The sequence below is a fragment of the Gopherus evgoodei genome, chromosome 10 (genome assembly GCF_007399415.2).
Source record: "Gopherus evgoodei ecotype Sinaloan lineage chromosome 10, rGopEvg1_v1.p, whole genome shotgun sequence".
Lineage (NCBI taxonomy): Eukaryota > Metazoa > Chordata > Testudines > Testudinidae > Gopherus > Gopherus evgoodei.
The window spans coordinates 64,697,965-64,718,514 of NC_044331.1; positions in this window are offsets into that span (position 1 = coordinate 64,697,965).

Consider the following 20,550-nt stretch of genomic DNA (forward strand, 5'->3'; position numbering starts at 1 on the left):
AGTTAATGAAGGGTGAGAGGCCATTAAAAGGGAAGGGAAGTGAGCGAGACAAGGCAGGGTTAAGAGGGTAAAGAGGGCATGTATGGAGTAAAACTGAGGTGAAGAGACTGAGGGAGGAAGAGGGTTGGAGCAAACAGCCAGTCAGCACAGGGCAGAGAATGTTCTGTCAAAACGGTAGAAATTTCCAGAATGTCCAAAGGTTCCTGCTTTGTCTGCTCCTGCTCTTACCAGTTGGTTCCTCTCTGCAGTTTTTCCTCATAGCCATAGGGCAGGAGAGAGCAGCAGCAACCCCCAGAATTTTGGTGCCCCAATAGCATGTGTAAAAAGAACAGTAGTACTTGTGGCACCTTAGAGACTAACGAATTTATTTCAGTATAAGCTTTCATGGGCTACAGCTCACTTCTTCGGACGCATAGAATGGAACACACAGACAGGAGATATTTATACATACAGAGAACATGAAAACGTGGAAGTATGCATACCAACTGGAAGAGTCCAATCAATTGAGATGAGCTGTCATCAGCAGGAGAAAAAAAAATCTTTGAAGTGATAATTGAGATGACCCATAGAAGGTGTGAGGAGAACTTAACATAGGGAAATAGATTCAATTAGTGTAATGACCCAACCATTCCCAGTCTCTGTTTAAACCTAAGTTAATTGTATCTAATTTGCATATTAATTTGAGTTCAGCAGTCTCTCTTTGGAGTCTGTTTTTGAAGTTTTTTTGTTGCAAAATTGCCACCTTCAAGTCTGTCACTGAATGGCTAGAGAGGTTGAAGTGTTCGCCCACTAGTTTTTGAATGTTATGATTCCTGATGTCATATTTGTGTCCATTTATTCTTTTACGTAGAGACTGTCTGGTTTGGCCAATGTGTATGGCAGAGGGACATTGCTGGCACATGATGGCATATATCACGTTGGTAGATGTGCAGGTGAACGAGCCCCTGATGGCGTGGCTGATGTGCACTTCAGCATTCCTGCCCTTCTTCTCTCCCCTTGTGCGCCTCTCTCCCTGGGCTGCTTCCCCTTCGGCCCCTTTGAACAGGCTAGGCCCTTCCCTCTGGGCCTACAGCCTGGCAGGTAGCAGGCTGGAGTTCCCTTCTACTCCCTTGAGCCTGCCCAGCGCTGCACTGTCCCAGATGCTGGTCTCCTCACTCAGGAGACAGACCTTCCCCTCTGAAGGTCTGGGAGAAACTCCCTGCTTCTCTCCTAGGCAGCCTTTATATGGGGCCTAGCCTAGCCCTGATTGGCTGGCTCTAATGTTGGCCCTGATTGGCTCTCAGTAAGCCCTTTCCTGATTGGCTGCCAGCCTGTGCAGCCTCTCTAGCCTACTCTAGCCCCCTCTGACATGGGGGGGCGGGGCAGCTGCCCCACCACAGTTACATTATAAAAGAAAGATAAACTCAAATTCCTGCAAATTGCAGATCTAATGTGTTTCCCTAGTGGGGCTGAGAAGCACATCAACACCACTGTAATGTGTCTCCTAATCCTAACAATGAATAGCCAAGCGTGTATGTACCTCTATATAATGAATGAGAATAAAGTCCCTGGAGATTCAATTGGAACTGAAATTGTTTAATGTTGAACTAAAATTGTACAGTGGTGAATGTCTCATTGATTTAAGCATTGAACAGGTGATGCAATAAAAAACCTGCATGTTAGCATCCCCTAATGGGGTAAGAAGCAATAACGAACACTTATATGGCATGCTAAAATGATGACTAGTATATACAGCTAACAACAGCATACAGGCATTTTCTGTTGTTCTGGAACTTAAATCTACAGGAAAGATTAGGCTCTTGATAGATTAAACAAAATAATAAACAAACTAGGGAAATGTGGTCTAGATGCAATTACTGTAAGGTGGGTGTTCAACTGGTTGAAAGACCATACTCAGTGGTTCGCTATCAAAAATGGGAGCATGTATCTAGTGGGGTCCCACAGGGTTCTGCCCTGGGTCTGGTGCTATTCAATATTTCCATTAACAATTTTAATAATGGAGTGGAGAGTATGCTTGTAAAATTGGCAGATGACAGCAAGCTGGAAGAGGTTGCTAGCACTTTGGAAGACAGGAATAGAATTCACCATGACCTTGACAAATTGAAGAATTGGTCTGAAATCAGCAAGATGAAATTCAATAAAGACAAGTGCAAAGTACACCACTAAGCATGGAAAATTTAAATACACAAATGCAAAATGGAGAATAACTGGGGAATTGGTAATACTGCTGAAAAGGTTCTGGGAGTTAGAGTGGATCACAAAATGATACAGTGGTGAAAAAGACTAATATCGTTCTGGGGTGTATTAACAGGAGTATTGTATATAAGACACAGAAGGTAATTGTCCTACTCTAGTTGGCCCTGGTGTACTCATCTGGAGTACTGTGTCTAGTTTTGGGTGCCACACTTTAAGAAAGATGTGGACAAATTGGACAGTTCAGAGGTGAGCAACAAAAATGATAAAAGGTTTACAAAACCTGCCCTATGAAGAAAGGTTAAAAACACTGGGCATGTTTAGTCTTGAGAAAAGAAGTCTGAGCGGGGAACTTGATAACAGTTTTCAAATATGTTAAGGGCTGCTATAAAGAGTAAAGTGTTCGGTTGTCCTCCTTGTCCACAGAAGGTAGGAAAAGAAGTAATGAGCTTAATCTGCAGCAAGGTAGATTTAGGTTAGATATGAGAAAAAAAACTTTCTAATTGTAAGGATAGTTAAATACTGGAATAGGCTCCCAAGGGAGGTTGTGGAATCCTCATTTTGGAGGTTTTTAAGGACAGGTTGGACAAACTCCTGTCAGCGATGGTCTAGGTTTACTTGGTCCTGCTTAAACTCATAGGGCTTGACTTGTTGGCTTCTTGAGGTCCCATCCAAACCTACATTTCTGTGATAAATATCTGCCTCTTAGGAAAGATTACTCTCTGGAGGTTTCAAACTAGGTGGCATTTTCATCACTTTTTATCTTTCTCAGTAGATGCTTGTAAACAGAGGTAAGATTATGATGCTAAATTGAAAATGGCCCTAGTGTACCATAAGGAATAATACCATTCAGCTATTCCCTTCCACCTAATAAATTCCAGAGATAACAACGAGGAACTTAGTTGAAGTAAACTAGAAGGCTTTGTAACATTAGGACTAATAGTATTGTTGTTACCCATTTTTCAGAGCTTTCATCTTTTATTTGGTTTCAAAACATGACTTGCCTGTATTAATATTTTAGAAACTGAAGCATGTGACAATAGGAGAAACTAGGGAAATGGTTGGAATATTGTTGTACTCTATCACTGATCAGGGATTTTCTGAAATCCTCCCCGTACTGTCGCAATCATCACTATGTTCGACCTGTTTTCTCTTCCTTTCTCTCCTCTGTCTCTTTTAAACCGACGCTTTCAATTCTTGGATTTCAATGGAAGTTGTCTATTTTGGGAAAATTGTCTTTGTGCTTTACTGAGTTAGATGATATAGATGATGGTGGCTTTGGGAAACAAGACTTCAGTTGTAGAGAGGTGCCAGGAGAGTGAAATTATGACACCAAAAATATCTCACGTGCCAAAATTGTCAGTTTGACAAAAAAGAGGTGAACATAATATCATCCGTCATTCAAGTATTATTTTCTCCCCTTATGGCTACTTTTTCAAGGAGAATTGGGTTATTCCCATTTTTTTCCAAAAAATCTTGAGGACATTTGTATATATTAACAAATAATTAGCTTTTCTCTATTAACTGAGCAAATAATTAAAATATTAGCCAAATTATGTATTTTATCTTGAAATCCATGAAATTGTTCAATTTCTTTTATCTGAGTTGCTATAATCATGAGCTTCAAAACACTAGTGTCAGTCATGCAAAATAGGAAGATAGATATCTCAAAATACTTTTCTGTCTCTCTCACTTATCCTCTGCCAGACAAACAAAAATCCTCCATCTAATTGTGTTACAGTGCACAGCATGTCTGACATATTGCTCGGCACGTAGAGAAAAACTAATTTCATGTTTGGTCAACAGACATGAGTCAATCAATAGGATAACTGCTAGTAATAATCATAGGGCTCATATTTTCCTTGATGCGATAGCTGATGGATTCCTTCACCAATTAGTTACTGAACCAGCAAGAGGGGATGCATTTTACATTTAGTTTTGGTGAGTAGTGAGGACCTCATAGAAGAAATGGTTGTAGGGAACAACCTTGGTCTGAGCAATCATGAGCTAATTCAGTTTAAGCTAAATTGGAAGAATAAACAAAAATAGACCTGTTACTAGGGTTTTTAATTTCAAGAGCGCTAACTTTAAAAAATTAAGGAAATTAGTTAGAGAAGTGGATTGGAGTGAAGAAATTGTGGATCTGAAGGTGGAGGAGGCCTGGAATTACTTCAAGTCAAAGTTGCAGAACCTGTCAGAAGCCTGCATCCCAAGAAAGGGAAAAAAATTCATAGGCAGTGGTTGTGGACTAAGCTGGATGAGCAAGCATCTCAGAGAGGTGATTAAGAAAAAGCAGAAAGCCTACAAGGAGTGGAAGATGGGAGTGATCAGCAAGGAGAGCTACCTTACAGAAGTCAGAACATGTAGGGATAAAGTAAGAAAGGCCATCAGCGATGTAGAGTTAGACCTTGCAAGGGAATTAAAACCAATAGTAAAAGGTTCTATAGCCATATAAATAAGATGAAAACAAAGAAAGAAGAAGTGGGACCACTAAACACTGAGGATGGAGTGGAGGTTAAGGATAATCTAGGCATGGTCCAATATCTAAACAAATACTTTGCCTCAGTCTTTAATGAGTCTAATGAGCAGCTTAGGGATAATGGTAGGATAACAAATGGGAATGAGGATATGAAGGTAGGTATTACCACATCTGAGGTAGAAGCCAAACTCGGCCATCTTATTGGGACTAAATCGAGGGGCCCAGATAATCTTCAAGAATATTAAAGGAACTGGCACATGAAATTGCAAGCCCATTAGCAAGAATTTTTAATGAATCTGTAAACTCAGGGGTTGTACCGTATGACTGGAGAATTGCTAACATAGTTCCTATCTTTAAGAAAGAGGAAAAAAGTGCTCCGGGCAACTACAGACCTGTTAGTTTGACATCTGTAGTATGCAAGGTCTTGGAAAAAATTTTGAAGGAGAAAGTAGTTAAGGAAATTGAGATCAATGATAATTGGGACAAAATACAATACGGTTTTACACAAGGTAGTGTGACAGACGCAGACCAGTGGGGTACAGGAGTCTGGTAGAGGGAAAATATACTGGTCACTGAATGAGTAGTTTTCTGTTCCCTGAGTGACCAGAGCAGGGGCTGCACTAGAGTAATCAGGGCACCTGGGTTTAAAAAGGAGCTCACTCCAGTCAGGTGAGGAGGAGCCAGAGGAGAGGAAGTGCGTGTGAGGAGCTGGGAGCAAGAGGCACAAGGAGCTGAGAGTGAGAGGGTGTGCTGCTGGAGGACTAAGGAGTACAAGCATTATCAGACACCAGGAGGAAGGTCCTGTGGTGAGGCTAAAGAAGGTGTTTGGAGGAGGCCATGGGGAAGTAGCCCAGGGAAGTGTAGCTGTCATGCAGCTGTTACAGGAGGTACTATAGACAGCTGCAATCCACAGGACCCTGGGCTGGAACCTGGAGTAGAGGGCGGGTCCGGGTTCCCCCCAAACCTCCCAACTCCTAATCAGACGCAGGAGGAGTTGACCCAGACTGTGGGAAAGATCACTGAGGTGAGCAAATCTGCCAATAAGCGCAGGACCCGCCAAGGTAGAGGAGGAACTTTGTCACAGTAGATCATGCCAAACCAACCTGATATCCTTCTTTGAGAAGGTAACAGATTTTCTAGATGAAGGAAACACAGTGGATCTAATTTACCTGTATTTCAGTAAGGCATTTGATACAGTTCCACATGGGGAATTATTAGCTAAATTGGAAATGATGGGGATCTATATGAAAATTGAAAGGTGGATAAAGAACTGGTTAAAGGGGAGACTACAGTGGGTCATACTTAAAGGTGAACTGTCAGGATGGAGGGAGGTTACTAGTGGAGTTCCTCAGGGATCCATTTTGGGACCAATCTTATTTAATCTTTTTATTACTGACCTTGGCACAAAAAGTGAGAATGTACTAATAAAGTTTGTGGATGACACAAAGCTGGGAGGTATTGTCAATACAGAGAAGGACAGGAATTCATAGATTTATAGACTCTAGGACTGCAAGGGACCTCAGGAGGTCATTGAGTCCAGCCCCCTGCCCTCATGGCAGGACCAAATACTGTCTAGACCATCCCTGATAGACATTTATCTAACCTACTCTTAAATATCTCCAGAGATGGAGATTCCACAACCTCCCTAGGCAATTTATTCCAGTGTTTAACCATCCTGACAGTTAGGAACTTTTTCCTAATATCCAACCTGAACCTCCTTTGCTGCAGTTTAAGCCCATTGCTTCTTGTTCTATCCTTAGAGGCTAAGATAAACAAGTTTTCTCCCTCCTCCTTATGACACCCTTTTAGATACCTGAAAACTGCTATCATGTCCTCTCTCAGTCTTCTCTTTTCAAAACTAAACAAACCCAATTCTTTCTGCCTTCCTTCATAGGTCATGTACTCTAGACCTTTAATCATTCTTGTGGCTCTTCTCTGGACCCTTTCCAATTTCTCCACATCTTTCTTGAGATCATACTGGAAGATCTGGATGACCTTGTAAACTGGAGTAATAATAATAGGATGAAATTTAATAGTGAAAAATGCAAGGTTATGCATTTAGGGATTAATAACAAGAATTTTTGTTATAAATTGGAATAACAGAGGAGGAGAAGGACCTTGGAGTATTGGTTGATCACGGAATGACGATGAGCCGCCAGTGTGATATCGCCGTGAAAAAAGCTAATGTGGTCTTGGGATGCATCAGGAGACATACTTCCAGTAAGGAGGTGTTAGTACCGTTATGCAAAGCACTGGTGAGACCTCATCTGGAATACTGTGTGCAGTTCTGGTCTCCCATGTTTAAGAAGGATGAATTCACACTGGAACAGGTACAGAGAAGGGCTACTAGAATGATCCGAGGAATAGAAAACCTGTTTTATGAAAGGACACTCAAAGAGCTTGGCTTGTTTAGCCTAACCAAAAGAAGGCTGAGGGGAGATATGATTGCTCTCTATAAATATATCAGAGGGATGAATACCAGGGAGGGAGAGGAATTATTTAAGTTCAGTCAGTACCAATGTGGACACAGGAACAAATGGATATAAACTGGCCATCAGGAAGTTTAGACTTGAAATTAGACCAAGGTTTCTAACCATCAGAGGAGTGAAATTCTGGAACAATCTTCCAAGGGGAGCAGTGTGGGCAAAAGACTTATCTGGCTTCAAGACTAAGCTTGATAAATTTATGGAGGGGATGATATAATGGGATAGCCTAATTTTGGCAATTAATTAGTGTTTGACTATTAGCGGTAAATATGCCCAATGGCCTGTGATGGGATGTTAGATGGGGTGGGATCTAACTTACTACAGAGAATTCTTTCCTAGGTGTCTGGCTGGTGAGTCTTGCCCACATGTTCAGGGATTAGCTGATCAACATATTTGGGGTTGGGAAAGAATTTTCCTCCAAGGCAAATTGGCAGAGGCCCTGGGCCTTTTTTGCCTTCCTCTGCAGCATGGGGTACAGGTCACTTGCTGGAAGATTCTCTGCACCTTGAAGTCTTTAAATCACGATTTGAGGACTTCAGTGGCTCAGACATAGGTTTGATACAGAAGTGGGTGGATGAGATTCTGTGGCCTATGTTGCACAGGAGGTCAGACTAGATGATCATAATAGTCCCTTCTGACCTTAAAGTTAATGATTCTATGATTCTATGAATAGCTACTGGCTTAACTCACATTTTCTCCAGAGTATATTAGTATTCAGATGTCTTTGAAACTTCAAAAATTGCCCATCATTCAAGAATGTTAAATGTGCTTTTGACTAAAAGGAACAAGGTATTATTCAATAAAAGAGTGGTATAAAATGCCATTCTGTGTATTAATATTTCAGATAGAAGCCTGTGAACTATTTAATACAAAACTGAAATATAGTTACCATCAGGTTTAAATATACAAAGCCCGTCAAATTGGGCTTAAAACATTTTTGGGCTATCTCTGCATGGTCACAAATTTTTCTGTGAGACTATTTTGTAGCATAGCTGTGGTTTAGTTTTGTAATGAAACTTGTGGAAGTTAGTCACATGGTAGGTCATCCAGGACCTCAGCGGTGCTGTGCTGATTTATGCAGCTGACGGTATGGAAGTAAAACTTGCTGAGGCCTACAGACCTTGAAGAGCTCTCAGTAGGGCACCCAGATCCCCTCAGTGTGGTTCTCAAGAAGAGGAAATGGATGTCAGTTCCCCTGTCACGGGGTGAGAAAAACGTATCTGAAGTCTCCACCTGAGCAACCAGTGAGAGATGTTTCTGTGCACACTGTTAAATTTTCACCTTGAAATAATCACACACACACATTAGCAGAGAAATAGACGGGAGTTTAAAGATCAAAAGGAAAAAAACCCTATGATTTGATTTTTTTTAAAAATCTCACATTTTGGGGGGCCAATCGCATGATTTTTGAGGGTCTAACCCATGATTTTTAATCTCTTGAGGTTGGCAATACTGGGAAATGAATCTGTCAAATGTTGGGAAACTTCACAGCAGATTGTCAGCAGGCTAGTTGTCAATCAGTCTCTGAAGGTTGTCCTCCCAGAACCTTGCTTCCCAGCAGTACCATCTGAATTGAATCCATTTGGTACTGCCATTGGACAGCTCCCATATGTTGCCTCCGAAGAGACTAGCAGTATTGCCTGATATGGCTAGAAGGATACTGAAGTCTATTCTTAGAGTAAGAAACCATTTGAGATTGTATTCCATTAGTGCCAAGCCATGGATGCTGGCAAAATATCCCTATCTGTTTTTTTGTAGAGATTTAATTTCGTGCTGAAAGTATCCTTAAAATGAATTCTGTTTCGCAAATCATCCGTTATTGAATCCTGGAAATTTCTTCATTTTAACTAGGATATAAAATAAATGTATTACCTGAATCATATTAGATCCCTGAAATAATATGAACTCATTTGTTGTTTTCTTTCATTTTAAGGTCAAATTTTATAGTAAATTTCAGTTTGACATTACATTCCTTTACAACTTAAAAACTTAGTTTATTCCCTTTAATGTAAGAATAACTCCAGCAAAATATGCGTTATGCATGTGTGTGCTACACAAAGATGTCAGAAGTGCTATAATTATATTGTATCAGGTGTAACTTAACATTTTAATAGATAGTGTCTCGGACTGATCTGACAAGGCATTTTCATATTGTGAAATGAATGCTCAAAATAAGAAAACATACCACTTAGAAAGTTAATGAATCATTTCTATAAGACAAGTGCCTTCTAGACAGGGGCGACTCTAGGTATTTTGCTGCCCCAAGCACAGTAGGCAGGCTGCCTTCGGCGGCTTGCCTGCTGGAGGTCCCCAGTCCGCTGGTTCGGCGGCACGCCTGTGGGAGGTCCACTGAAGCCACGGGACCAGCGGACCCTCTGCAAGCATGCCGCTGAAGGCAACCTGCCTGCCGCCCTCACAGCGACCGGCAGAGTGTCCCCCATGGCTTGCCGCCCCAGGTACGCGCTTGGGGTGCTGGTGCCTGGAGCCGCCCCTGCTTCTAGAACTGCAATAGGGGAATTTTATACTGAAGGGGTTCTATCATCTTCTGAAGTGCTCCAATGTTTTAGTGTTCGTTCCTTTACTTTGATTTCATAGATGAAAAAAAATCTGTATTCTTTGCTTTTTAACTATGGTTGAAAAAAGAAGGGCCAGATGTTAAAGGTACATAGCAAATTTTTAGGTTGAATCAATGTGAATACTTTAATGTGTAATTCACTGCATTCCACTGAAGTTATCCAACCGTTTTATAATCTTTCAAGTGTATAATCAAAGTCAATCACTTTTTCTGACAAGTCCTGATAAGGTAGGAATGGGCCTAAACTTTCTATTATAATACAGATTATTTGTAGAATGTTCACTAATAGTGGTGATAAATTTAATTTCTTGGGTTGTCTTACTAATAGTCATTTTTATAAGGCAATACAGAATTACTTGCATTAAATCAATAATTTGACTGGAAGCACAACATACATATAGCTTATCCAAGCTTTCACACCCAGAAAAGATATTTGTTTATGATTTTATACGAGATAGCATCTGTTTCTGCCATGAATCATGACAAATGCTTTTTCTTTGGGGGGGGTGTATGCAGCAGAAGCAATCAAGAAAGAAGGCAGGTTCACCAATTATTAAATTGATGGAAAGCTTCATCTTTGCACGTGATGGGTATTTTCATCCATTGACTTCATTGAAATTAATATGGCTCAAGTATGTCCAAAATATTCAGGCTTTAAATATAACTACTCATGCAGTAAACATACTTCTCACTGCTTTTTTTTAACTATACAATTGGTATGATGATTTGCTGTTAGTATGCAATATTAAGTGACATTCACCCCTGTATTGAAGGCTTAAGTGGTGCATAAGGCCTGTGCTGGCCCTCTTCACTGGAGGTGAATTTCGTTGGCCTAAGATATTACTCATCTTTTATTCTGTTGCATGGATCTAGTATACCTAATACAAAAAACTGTGATTACAAACTGAGTACCTTGGAAATTAATAAGAAGCTATTATACATTCATTGTAAATGCCTACCCCACTCTCTGCTTCCTGGGCAGGATGAATCTTCCTCCTTTTTCTGCCCTTTCTTTGTGGAGTGGCTTTGATTGTGTAAGTTAACTTCCCTTTTACTTCCAATAGGTTTATTGAATTAATAAAGTTGTGTCCTTTATATAGCCACATACCTGGTTATTCCTGGCATTTCTAGGTCATTGTCTAAACTCTCCTAAAACTTAATGGGTCCATTTATGTAGCATTACACCCAAGGAAGCCTTGAACACCATAGCATGTCAATGATAAAGCTTCCTCCTCTTTTTAACAGTACACTCACAAATACATTCAGCTAATGGTGAAAAGCCTGACTAGAACCTCCAAAAAAAAGGATGAAACTCAAAGCCAAGACACAAAATGAGACATACACACTACTTCCACAGAAAGCAGTAATCAATCAATGGGAGTTGCACAGATTTAATAGAGAGAGAATATTCTAGATACTAGATTGTGACCGGTCCCTGCAGAGGTGTGGAAGGACTGTCGGAGAGTGTGCAAAAAGTCTTGCCCTCATCTCCGCTCCAGCACAGGATTTTGAACAATCACAATCCTTGCACTTCCTGAATGCTTACCCATTCAAAGTCAATGCTGAACACAAGAGTTCACCTCCCTAATGGGATATGGGTGGGACTGAGGCCATGGCTCTACCTTCTCCCCTACGTAGCAACCAGCATGTTACTCTTGTGAGAGGGAGGACATGATGCACTCTGCCAGTGTCTTTCGGGGTCAGTCTACCTTCTAAGAGGTATTATGCCTGGTCCAGTGTGTTGCTGAGCATCTCCTGCATTGTGTTGAGTGCCTTGAACTCCCATTGAAGAGAAAGACCTGGATCTCTGGGGCTGTGGTAATGATGACATTAGAGTGTCTTAAAATGTTATCTCTAAACCTGATGTGATCATCCCAATGCAGGAGAATCATCTAGTGTCACAGTGCTAAAAAAGTGGCTCTATAGCAACTCCCCTCCCTGCCACCTCTAGAGCCATTCACAGATGGAGTAATTTACAGCAGCCTGGCTCATTTGTTGTGCTGGGGGACTGGATCTGCATACCTTTGGCCCAGCATAAATGTGTTGTTCTGAGTTGTTCTGTATGGTCCTTGGAACTGTTGTGTCTGCATAATGTATGATGTCTCCAGGAGCACTTGCACCTCTATACACCTTATGGGCTTGGCTTTATAGCCACCATCTAGCTTTAAATACCACAAAAGCTGGTAACAGTGCAGAACTTTAGGCTGTATAGTTTGTCTGTGTCTGCAAAGTCCCCAGACTGGGAAACTGCATGCTGCAGTGCCTACTACAGTACAACAGGGTGCATCAGAGACATAGTTTTCAGCTTTAAAACTGAATTCTCTTTACTTTGCTCATTTAACTCACAGCTTTAATATAATTATATATGTATGTTTTAAAATGCAAGGGGCCTTCCTGTTTGTCCATTGTTTTTGGTGATTTAATTACCTATCTAGATTGAAGGTGTGACACAGTTTTAGTTTAGTTTTGTTCTATAGCTAACAGCACACATCCCCATAAGGTAATAAGTAGATGTGAAGGCTACAGACTGATCTTTGGATGCCTCTCAAAGGTAGCCTATATAATGATATATGTGTTGTAATCAGCAAATGCTACAGAGTATGGGATTCTAGCCAGAACAATTACTTTCCATTCCAATACAGATATACTTGCCCAGGCAGTTCTATTTAGGGCTGTTCCTCCTCAAAGAGCAAATTACTTATAAATATTTATGTGCTAGAGATAAAATATTTTTCTCCAAATTTATCTTAATTCTACTATCTCACCAAAGACACAAGACAGCAATTCTAGCAAGGAAAAGATACAATATGTTTTTTAATGTGTGACTTACTAAAATGAATCTATTACCTGAATCTTTCAAGTAAGCCTTTCAGTAGCTCGGAATGAGGTAGTATGTTCACTTGGAATCACGGGGCTGAATAGCTTTACATCAACTTTTCAACTGATGGAGTGGTTGCAAACTTCTCATCTGGGTCTGAAGCATGGTCACACTGAAGCCAGTGACAAAGGTCCTACAGGATTTGGCCCTTGTGCTCAAAGTCTCCCAATTATGAACCATGTCACAGTGGACACAATCCTGCTGTCTTTATATAGACAAATTCTCCTGTTCTACTCACTGCGAGTTTTGTTTCTATCGAGACTCCAGTGTAAGATTCCATGAGAAAGTTACACAAAGATGTGTGGCCTCTGCTATTCAGAGAGGGCCTGATTGTGTAAAGTGCTGAAATCAATGGGACACACAGCATCCAGCCATGTCAGGTGCAAGAAGAGATGAGGTGGTTACCTTCCTGGTTCCTTGGAATGCTTTTTGTGTCATTTCAAACATGGGCTGCCCGTGGTCTGCCCAAAGTGAAAAATCTTCAAAAAGTTTTTCACAACGTATGTTGGTAAGTGACTAAATCTGCTTTGCACCACTGTAGGTGAATATTTCATAATGCATATGGTGAATTCCTTCCTTACCAATTCCTCCCTTGGACAAAGGACAAACATTGCAATGACTAAACATTGGTGTATACAAACACTACTTATTTAAGTAGATTTCAGTGATTGCAAAGAGGTATTTGTTAAGTATGCATAGTTAGCTAGGAAGCAAAAAAAACATGTTATTGATGTAAGTTGCCCTCAAAATTTGTCATTGCTGTTGGTTAGGAAAATGTAAATTAGACTTTGTAGAAACAACATACTGATGCTCTGAAAATGTTATTAAATAGGACACAAACAAGAAGAGATGCCTTGAGTAGTCAAACAATAGAATCATTAAAAAAGATGGAAAATATTTATTAGGGCATCTAGCCAATGTCTCGGCCAATACAGGTGTTTTCCAGACTTAATTCTCCAGTGCTTAATGCAGTCCAGGTTTAAATGACTTGGTGATAGTTACTAGGAAGACCAGTAGACCGACTAAATGGACTGCAGCATTGATCCTCTGGTAAGTGTAGACAAGCTCTTAGATCTGCTTTAGAACTTAATCTTTTCATTGTGTCGTGACTCGGTGACTGGGGTATTGGGAATTAGATCATTTCCCACCTACTTGACTTGAAGTTAGGTGTGGGGTGATACACTGACATTGAACAATTAAATGTGTTTATTGCTAGGCACTGACTCCATGGAGAAGTGTCACAGTATAGTGATGAACAGAGGTTTGGCAGCCAAATGCCCATGTTTTTTCTGCCCTTCAGTGTTGTTAGCCTTCCGCTGTTTTGTCCTTTATAGCATAAAAATGATAAACAATAAAAGCACAGCAACTGCACTTTTACTCAGCAAACAAGTAAAAATAAATAATTAAAACTCAATTATCTACAGGCAAGCAAATCAAATTCTGCTATGGTAAAACTTTAAATATTCACTGAATAATTCTGAATTAACTTTGGACATATTGGACTATAAAGTCATGTCTTCAGTTATATCTCTAGGTAGTGCTCATTCTAAAGTTTCAGTGCTGATGTCAAATATTGAATCCTTTGATTTTTAATTGAAAATGTTCATCTTGAGAGATTGTAAGACTCCTTGCCTGAAAATAAATTTCAGTACTTTATGTCTTTGAAGTATGTATTTTATAGCAATAATAGATGCTGTACTCTGTAATGTCATCAGTGCCCTGTCCATTTCTTCTGAAATGCTTTCCCAGAATGATATGGGGGGTTGACGTTTCTACATTACTTTAAATGCTCAATAGAATGTTCAAATGCCTTTTGGTTTCCATACTGTGAAATTCACTATAAATTGTTGTTCATGATGCAGCACACAGTCCTTCAGAGGCAGTAGTAAACCTGTTAATGAGTATCAAATGAAAACTGGATATGAGAAAGGGTACTGGTTACTTTGCTGTTATCATCACTAGAAGCAATTCTATCATGTAATTTTTTTTAAAAAAAGTGTATTTAATGCCGGTGAAAGCCACTCTGAAGAGTGATGTCTCCTCTCCACAGAGAAGCTAAAACAGTGGAAGAATCAGCACAATTCTCAGGAAATGTCCATCAGTGAATATCCTCATCTACTGCCCTGCAAGAGGTTAGTTCTCCTGGCCTATTCAGTCCTTGTCCTCCTGCCTGAGATTGCCAACAGGGATGCCAGTTATTGTAAAGAGAGGGCTGTTTTGTTATACGGACACCTGTCTACTAAGAACAAGACTTAGACCTCCAGCTGCTACCAGCTGGACTCTGATTTCAGCCACTTCTGATTTGCACAGCCTGATTTGCATTTGTTAGCACAGAGAGATGTTATATTGCGCAGGCTATTGTAGCCTTCTTTGGTGTATCCCAATTGAAATACACCCAGAAGGAGAGGAGCCTGCAGTAGATTGGGAAGCCATTTTTCTCCTTCTCGTTTTTTTATGATACTGAAAGTTCAGGGATGTTGTGTAAGACTGTTCTTGACGGATATGCATCTTAGACTGGAAACAAATTGCTACAAATCTTCAGAAAAAGACTGTTCTGTGGACATTTTCAGGATAGTGTTTTAGAGTAAAGAAGTTCAGATAAATTTTGAATAGTGTATGAACTTTTTGGATTTTTTTATGATTTCTGAACCTTCTGAGATTCACTCATCCTTAAAGACGGGGCCGGCGCTTCCATTAGGCGACCCTAGCTGGTTGCCTAGGGAACCAGGATTCGGGGGGCGGCATTTTGTGTGCTCCCCATAGGGTGCACAGGAGCTTCCGGTTCTGCTCCCATCGCGCCACCAAAGAAGGACCTTCTGCCGATGTGCCGTGGAAAACAGCGGCAGGAAATTGAGCAGCACAATGACTGACGCTGTCGCCTGCGACATTTCGGCGGAGGGTCCTTCTTCGGCGGCGCGATGGGAGTGGAACCGAAAGCTCCCGTGCGCCCTGTGGGGAACACACAGAAAATGCCGCTCCCCGAATTCTGCCTAGAGCACCAGACACTCTAGCGCCGCTCCTGCTTAAAGATGAGCTGGAGTTTCTTGGCTCTAGGGTTCTGAGCCTCAGTATTCAGTGAGATTTTTCAGGCAGATAGTTGAAGACCTTCTAAATCATTGGCAGTGTGTTTATGTGTGTATAAAGTTTCAGTTCTGAAAAAAAAGTTAATTTCTCTCACCTTGTTTTGACATCTTTCATTATCACTGTCAATATGTCTAAGACTTCAAGATTCAGAATAGAGAAAGAGTTTACTTGGAGTAAACATCAGATGTGATGAAGAATTGTATTGGAGAAACTTTAATTATATTCATTTAACAATACCATATTTCTTCACACATGAAAGGACCAAAGTCACATGGACAGTATCTATGCCAAAATAAGATAGAACTGGGTGAAAACCTAAGCCTAATACTGATTATTATCTCTTCATCTATACTTCTGCTTGCTTGGAACTAAATGTAAACAAGTGGCATTACATGTTAGTACTGAAAATCCATTTTTGTGGATAAGTACAATTCCCATCATTTTATAAAACAGACATGTTTTAGATTGTTTTTCAAATATATTGAATAACTTCTGTAGACAGCCCTCTTTGAGAAAAAATATGGGTTCATGAATAGTCTCATGAGTGCATACTGTGTGCCTGATTCTGACTGTACAGCTAATACTCATGTGAGAGAAGAATCAGGTGTGTTTCCTCAAGTGATTGCAAAGATTCATGATAGATATGGATGCATGTATGTTGGGAAGGTTTGGCCAGCTATAGATATGCATATGGATACCAGTGTTTTGGAAAAAATGTAAAGTCTGATGATTTTCATTGAGATCTCAATCCAGAGTAGGGCCATGAGTTCTCAGATCAGAAGAGCCATATATTCAGATTGAAATTATCCTCTAGCTTCCAAGAACTTTTCTTCCACTGCCACCCTCTGTTAGCTAAGTGTAATTCCTCTTTTTTTGCTTTTGCTATTGTGACAGAGTCAGGCATGTTGGCTAATGGAGAGTGTTCAAATGCAGATATGTTAGTCCCAGATTAAGTAGATCCCTTTTCCCTGGGTAAGGTAACAGGGGCAGTTCCAGAACAAGCAGGAACTTGCTGGAACCAATTAAGGCACACAGGCTAATTAGGACACCTGGAGCCAATTCAGAAGAAACTGCTAGAATCAATTAGGACAGGCTGGCTAATCAGGGCACCTGAGTTAAAAAGGACCTCACTTCAGTTTGTAGCATGTATGTGAGGAGCTGGGAGCAAGAGGCACGAGGAGCTGAGAGTGAGAACGCATATTGCTGGGGGACTGAGGAGTACTAGCATTATCAGACACCAGGAGAAAAGTCCTGTGGTGAGGATAAAGAAAGTGTTGGGAGGAAGCCATGGGGAACTAGCCCAGGGAGTTGTAGCTGTTGTGCAGCTGTACCAGGAGACACTCTAGATAGCTGCAGTCCACAGGGCCCTGGGCTGGAATCCAGAGTAGAGGGCGGACCTGGGTTCCCCCCAAACCTCCCAACTCCTGATCAAACACAGGAAGAATTTACGTGGACTGTGGCTTCTACCAGAAGGGAAGGTCTCTGGGCTATTTCCCAAACCACATGGTGAATATCACACTATATTAAAAAGGTTTGCAGAAAAAAAATGTAACCACTATTAACCAAACCTCTCAAGCTGTTTAATTTATATATATAAATATCAGGGTCGCCCAGGGAGGGCAAATGGGGCAATTTGCCCCAGGCCCTGCAGGGGCCCTGCGAACCCTGGCCCGGCGGTGGTCCAGGTTTTCAGCCAGCATTTCGGTGGTGGGGGGCCCTTCTGTGCTGCCAAAGATGCAGAGTGACTGAAGGGCCCCTCGCTGCCGAAATGTTGCCAAAGACCCGGACGGCCGCCGGGTGGGTACAAGCACTGCAGCTCCCTTCCTTTGTCTCAGGCCACCTGAATCCTCTGGGCGGCCCTGATAAATATAATGCAAAGAGAAAAATTAACCACTGAGTGTACCTAGGCCACAATTCAGGAAAGAACTTAAGATGTGCTGAAGTCCCATTGACATGCTTAAAGTTAAGGATAAAATTATTATTATTATTATTGTGGTAGCCCTCAGTCATAGATCACGACCCAGTTGTCTATGTACTGTATAAACACGTAACAAAAATACATCTCTTTTCTCAAAGGAGCTTACAATCTAAGTAAAGGCCAAGACACAAGAGATGGAGTCAAGAAACAGACAAGAGGGAATACAAGGAAACATAAGACTAAAAACAAATCCCATTGTTTATATTAAAACATCAATTAGTGTCTCTCCTTCCCTTGTATTTCATCTGAAAAGTGTTGTAGACAGTTATAGTCTTCACCTCACTTGGATATTACATTTGATCGGTACCTGAAAAGCCAGTTTTCCAATGGAGCCTACTAACTTGCATTTCCTGGAAGTCCGATAGTAATCATGAATTCAACTGCAGATTCCTCTGAATTTCTTCCAACTGAGGAAAGTCTGAATTTATAATGAGAGAGGTAGAGGACAAAAATACACAGTTTATAGATTTACCAAAATCTGCACGAGGCAGCATTATTTATCATGTCCTGCTTAGAAATCAGATGTCTCCACTAATTCAGTAATATTTGGTCAAAGTCCAAATGCACATCTATTGTACAGGGACAACAAGGTAGCTTGTTAAAACTTTAGCACTGTTACTGAACTTGGAGCCTTCATTTGTCATGCATGCCTACAGAAATTATGCATTCTAGCTAGACAGTATAAGACAGATGATGTATGATTTCTAATGAAAGACATTATCTGCAATGTACTAATAGAATTAATCCTACTTTAGGTGTTCATTTGAGTTGTTAACTAGCGGGAAAAAATTACAGGCCTCATATGTATGGATTAAAAGTGTTCAGCAGTGCAATTTTTGTTTGAAACTTTCTTTGTCATTATAAAGTACATCAATTGTCTTAAATGCTCTTAAATGTTCTATCTTCCACTTGTCTTTACAAGTTCAAGAATTGTTATAGGAAAGCTTGGTACTAGATCTGACCTTGCTGAGATTATAATCATTCCTATCATTGTTTTGGATTTCTGTACATTCGTCCCTTTGTCTCTCTAAGGAGGAATGGGCAGGACTTCCTTTAGGACAGTGGTCACCAACCCGTAGATTGTGATCGACTAGTCGATCCTGGAGACTCTCCCAGTTGATTGCGATCTCTGTCCACTAAAAGTCCAGCGGCACAGTAGGGCTGCTGCTAAGGCAGGTTCTCTGCCTGTCCTGGCCCCACACTGCTCCCAGAAGAGGCCAGCATGCCCCCGCAGCCTGGGTTGTGTGTGTCAGGGGTCTCAGCATGCTGTTCCTGCCTGCAAACACTGCTTCCACATCTCCCGTTGGCCGGGAATGGGGAACTGCGGCCAATGGAAGCTGCAGGGACAGTGCCTATAGAGTGGCAGCATGTGGAGCCAAGTGCCCCCTTGGGCTTCAGGAGCATGATGGCCCCTTCTGGAGCAGCATGGGGCTGGGGCAGGCAGGTAGCCTGCCTTAGCCCTGCTGCACCACTGCCTGGGAGCTGCCCAAGATAAGTGCCGCCCGGTGTGAGACTGCACCCCAAACCCCAGCCCAGAGCCCGCACCCCCTCACAACCTCCAACCTCCTGCCCCAGCCCAATGAAAGTGAGTGAGGGTGGGGGAGAGTGAGCGACAGAGGGAGGAGAGATGGAGGGAATGGGTGGGGTGGGGCTTTGGGGAACGGGTGGGACCTCAGGAAAGGAGTGAGGTAGATCTTGAGTTGCACTTAAATTCAAAAAGTGAACTTGTGCGTAAAACATTTGGAGACCACTGCTTTAGAGTTTGCTAGTTCCAGCCCCAAATTGAGCATGGGGATGTCTCTCTAACATACTATGAGCTATTCCCTCACCCACTGCAATAGTACAGTGCCCCTAATATTACACTGGATCAGTACAGAATGAAAGGAAAGAGTCATATACAGATTCACCAACTCTTCAGGGTCCTATGTTTTCCTGGGATATCTTCCATTCAAGTTCAGACTAGGTTTAACCCTACCTAATTTAAGTGATGATATAGTTACAAGTTCACAGTTCAAGATTAATAGGCATCTTATTCAACATCTATATCGGGTCAGCAACCTTTCAGAAGTAGAGTGACCAGATGTCCTGATTTCAAAAGGACAGTCCCAATTTTTGGATGTTTTTCTTATAGAGGCTCCTATGCCTCCTATTACCCCCCACCCCTGGACCAATTTTTCACAGTTGCTCTCTGGTCACCCTATTCAGAAGTTAAATGCTGAGTCTTCATTTAGTCACTCTAATTTAAGGTTTTGCTTGCCAGTAATACATTTTAATGTTTTTAGACGGTCTCTTTCTACAAGTCTGTAATATATAACTAAATTATTGTTGTATGTAAAGTAATAAGATTTTTAAAATGTTTAGGAAGCTTCCTTTAAAATTAAGTTAAAATGCAGAGCCCCCCAGACTGGTGGCCAGGACCCGGGCAGTGTGAGTGCCACTCAAAATGAGCTTGCATGCTGCCTTTGGCACGTGTGCCATAGGTTGCCTACCCCTGATCTATATGAAAGTGTTGGGAGAACTGATGAAACAAAGTGCTGACAGTACTCTACACATCATTTATCTCAAACATAAACAGCACCAAAAGCAGCTTTTTCTATACCCAGGCAAAATCAGTATATGCATGAAAGACTATAGGGTAAAGACGGGTGTTGCTGGTAGGAAGAGGAAAATGCTTAGAACAGTTTGCTTTCAAACTCTTTAACGTCCTCTTCTGTCAAAGGGCATCTTTTCTCAGTAAACCTGTTGAAACTTGGAATTCCTGTTTTGCAGGAAATTTCAACATTTCAGAATTAGATTTTATTCTGAATTGAATACAAATATTTTTGAAATTTCCTGTGAAATGGAAATTTAAAAAAATCTGTTTTGAAAATTGCTTCA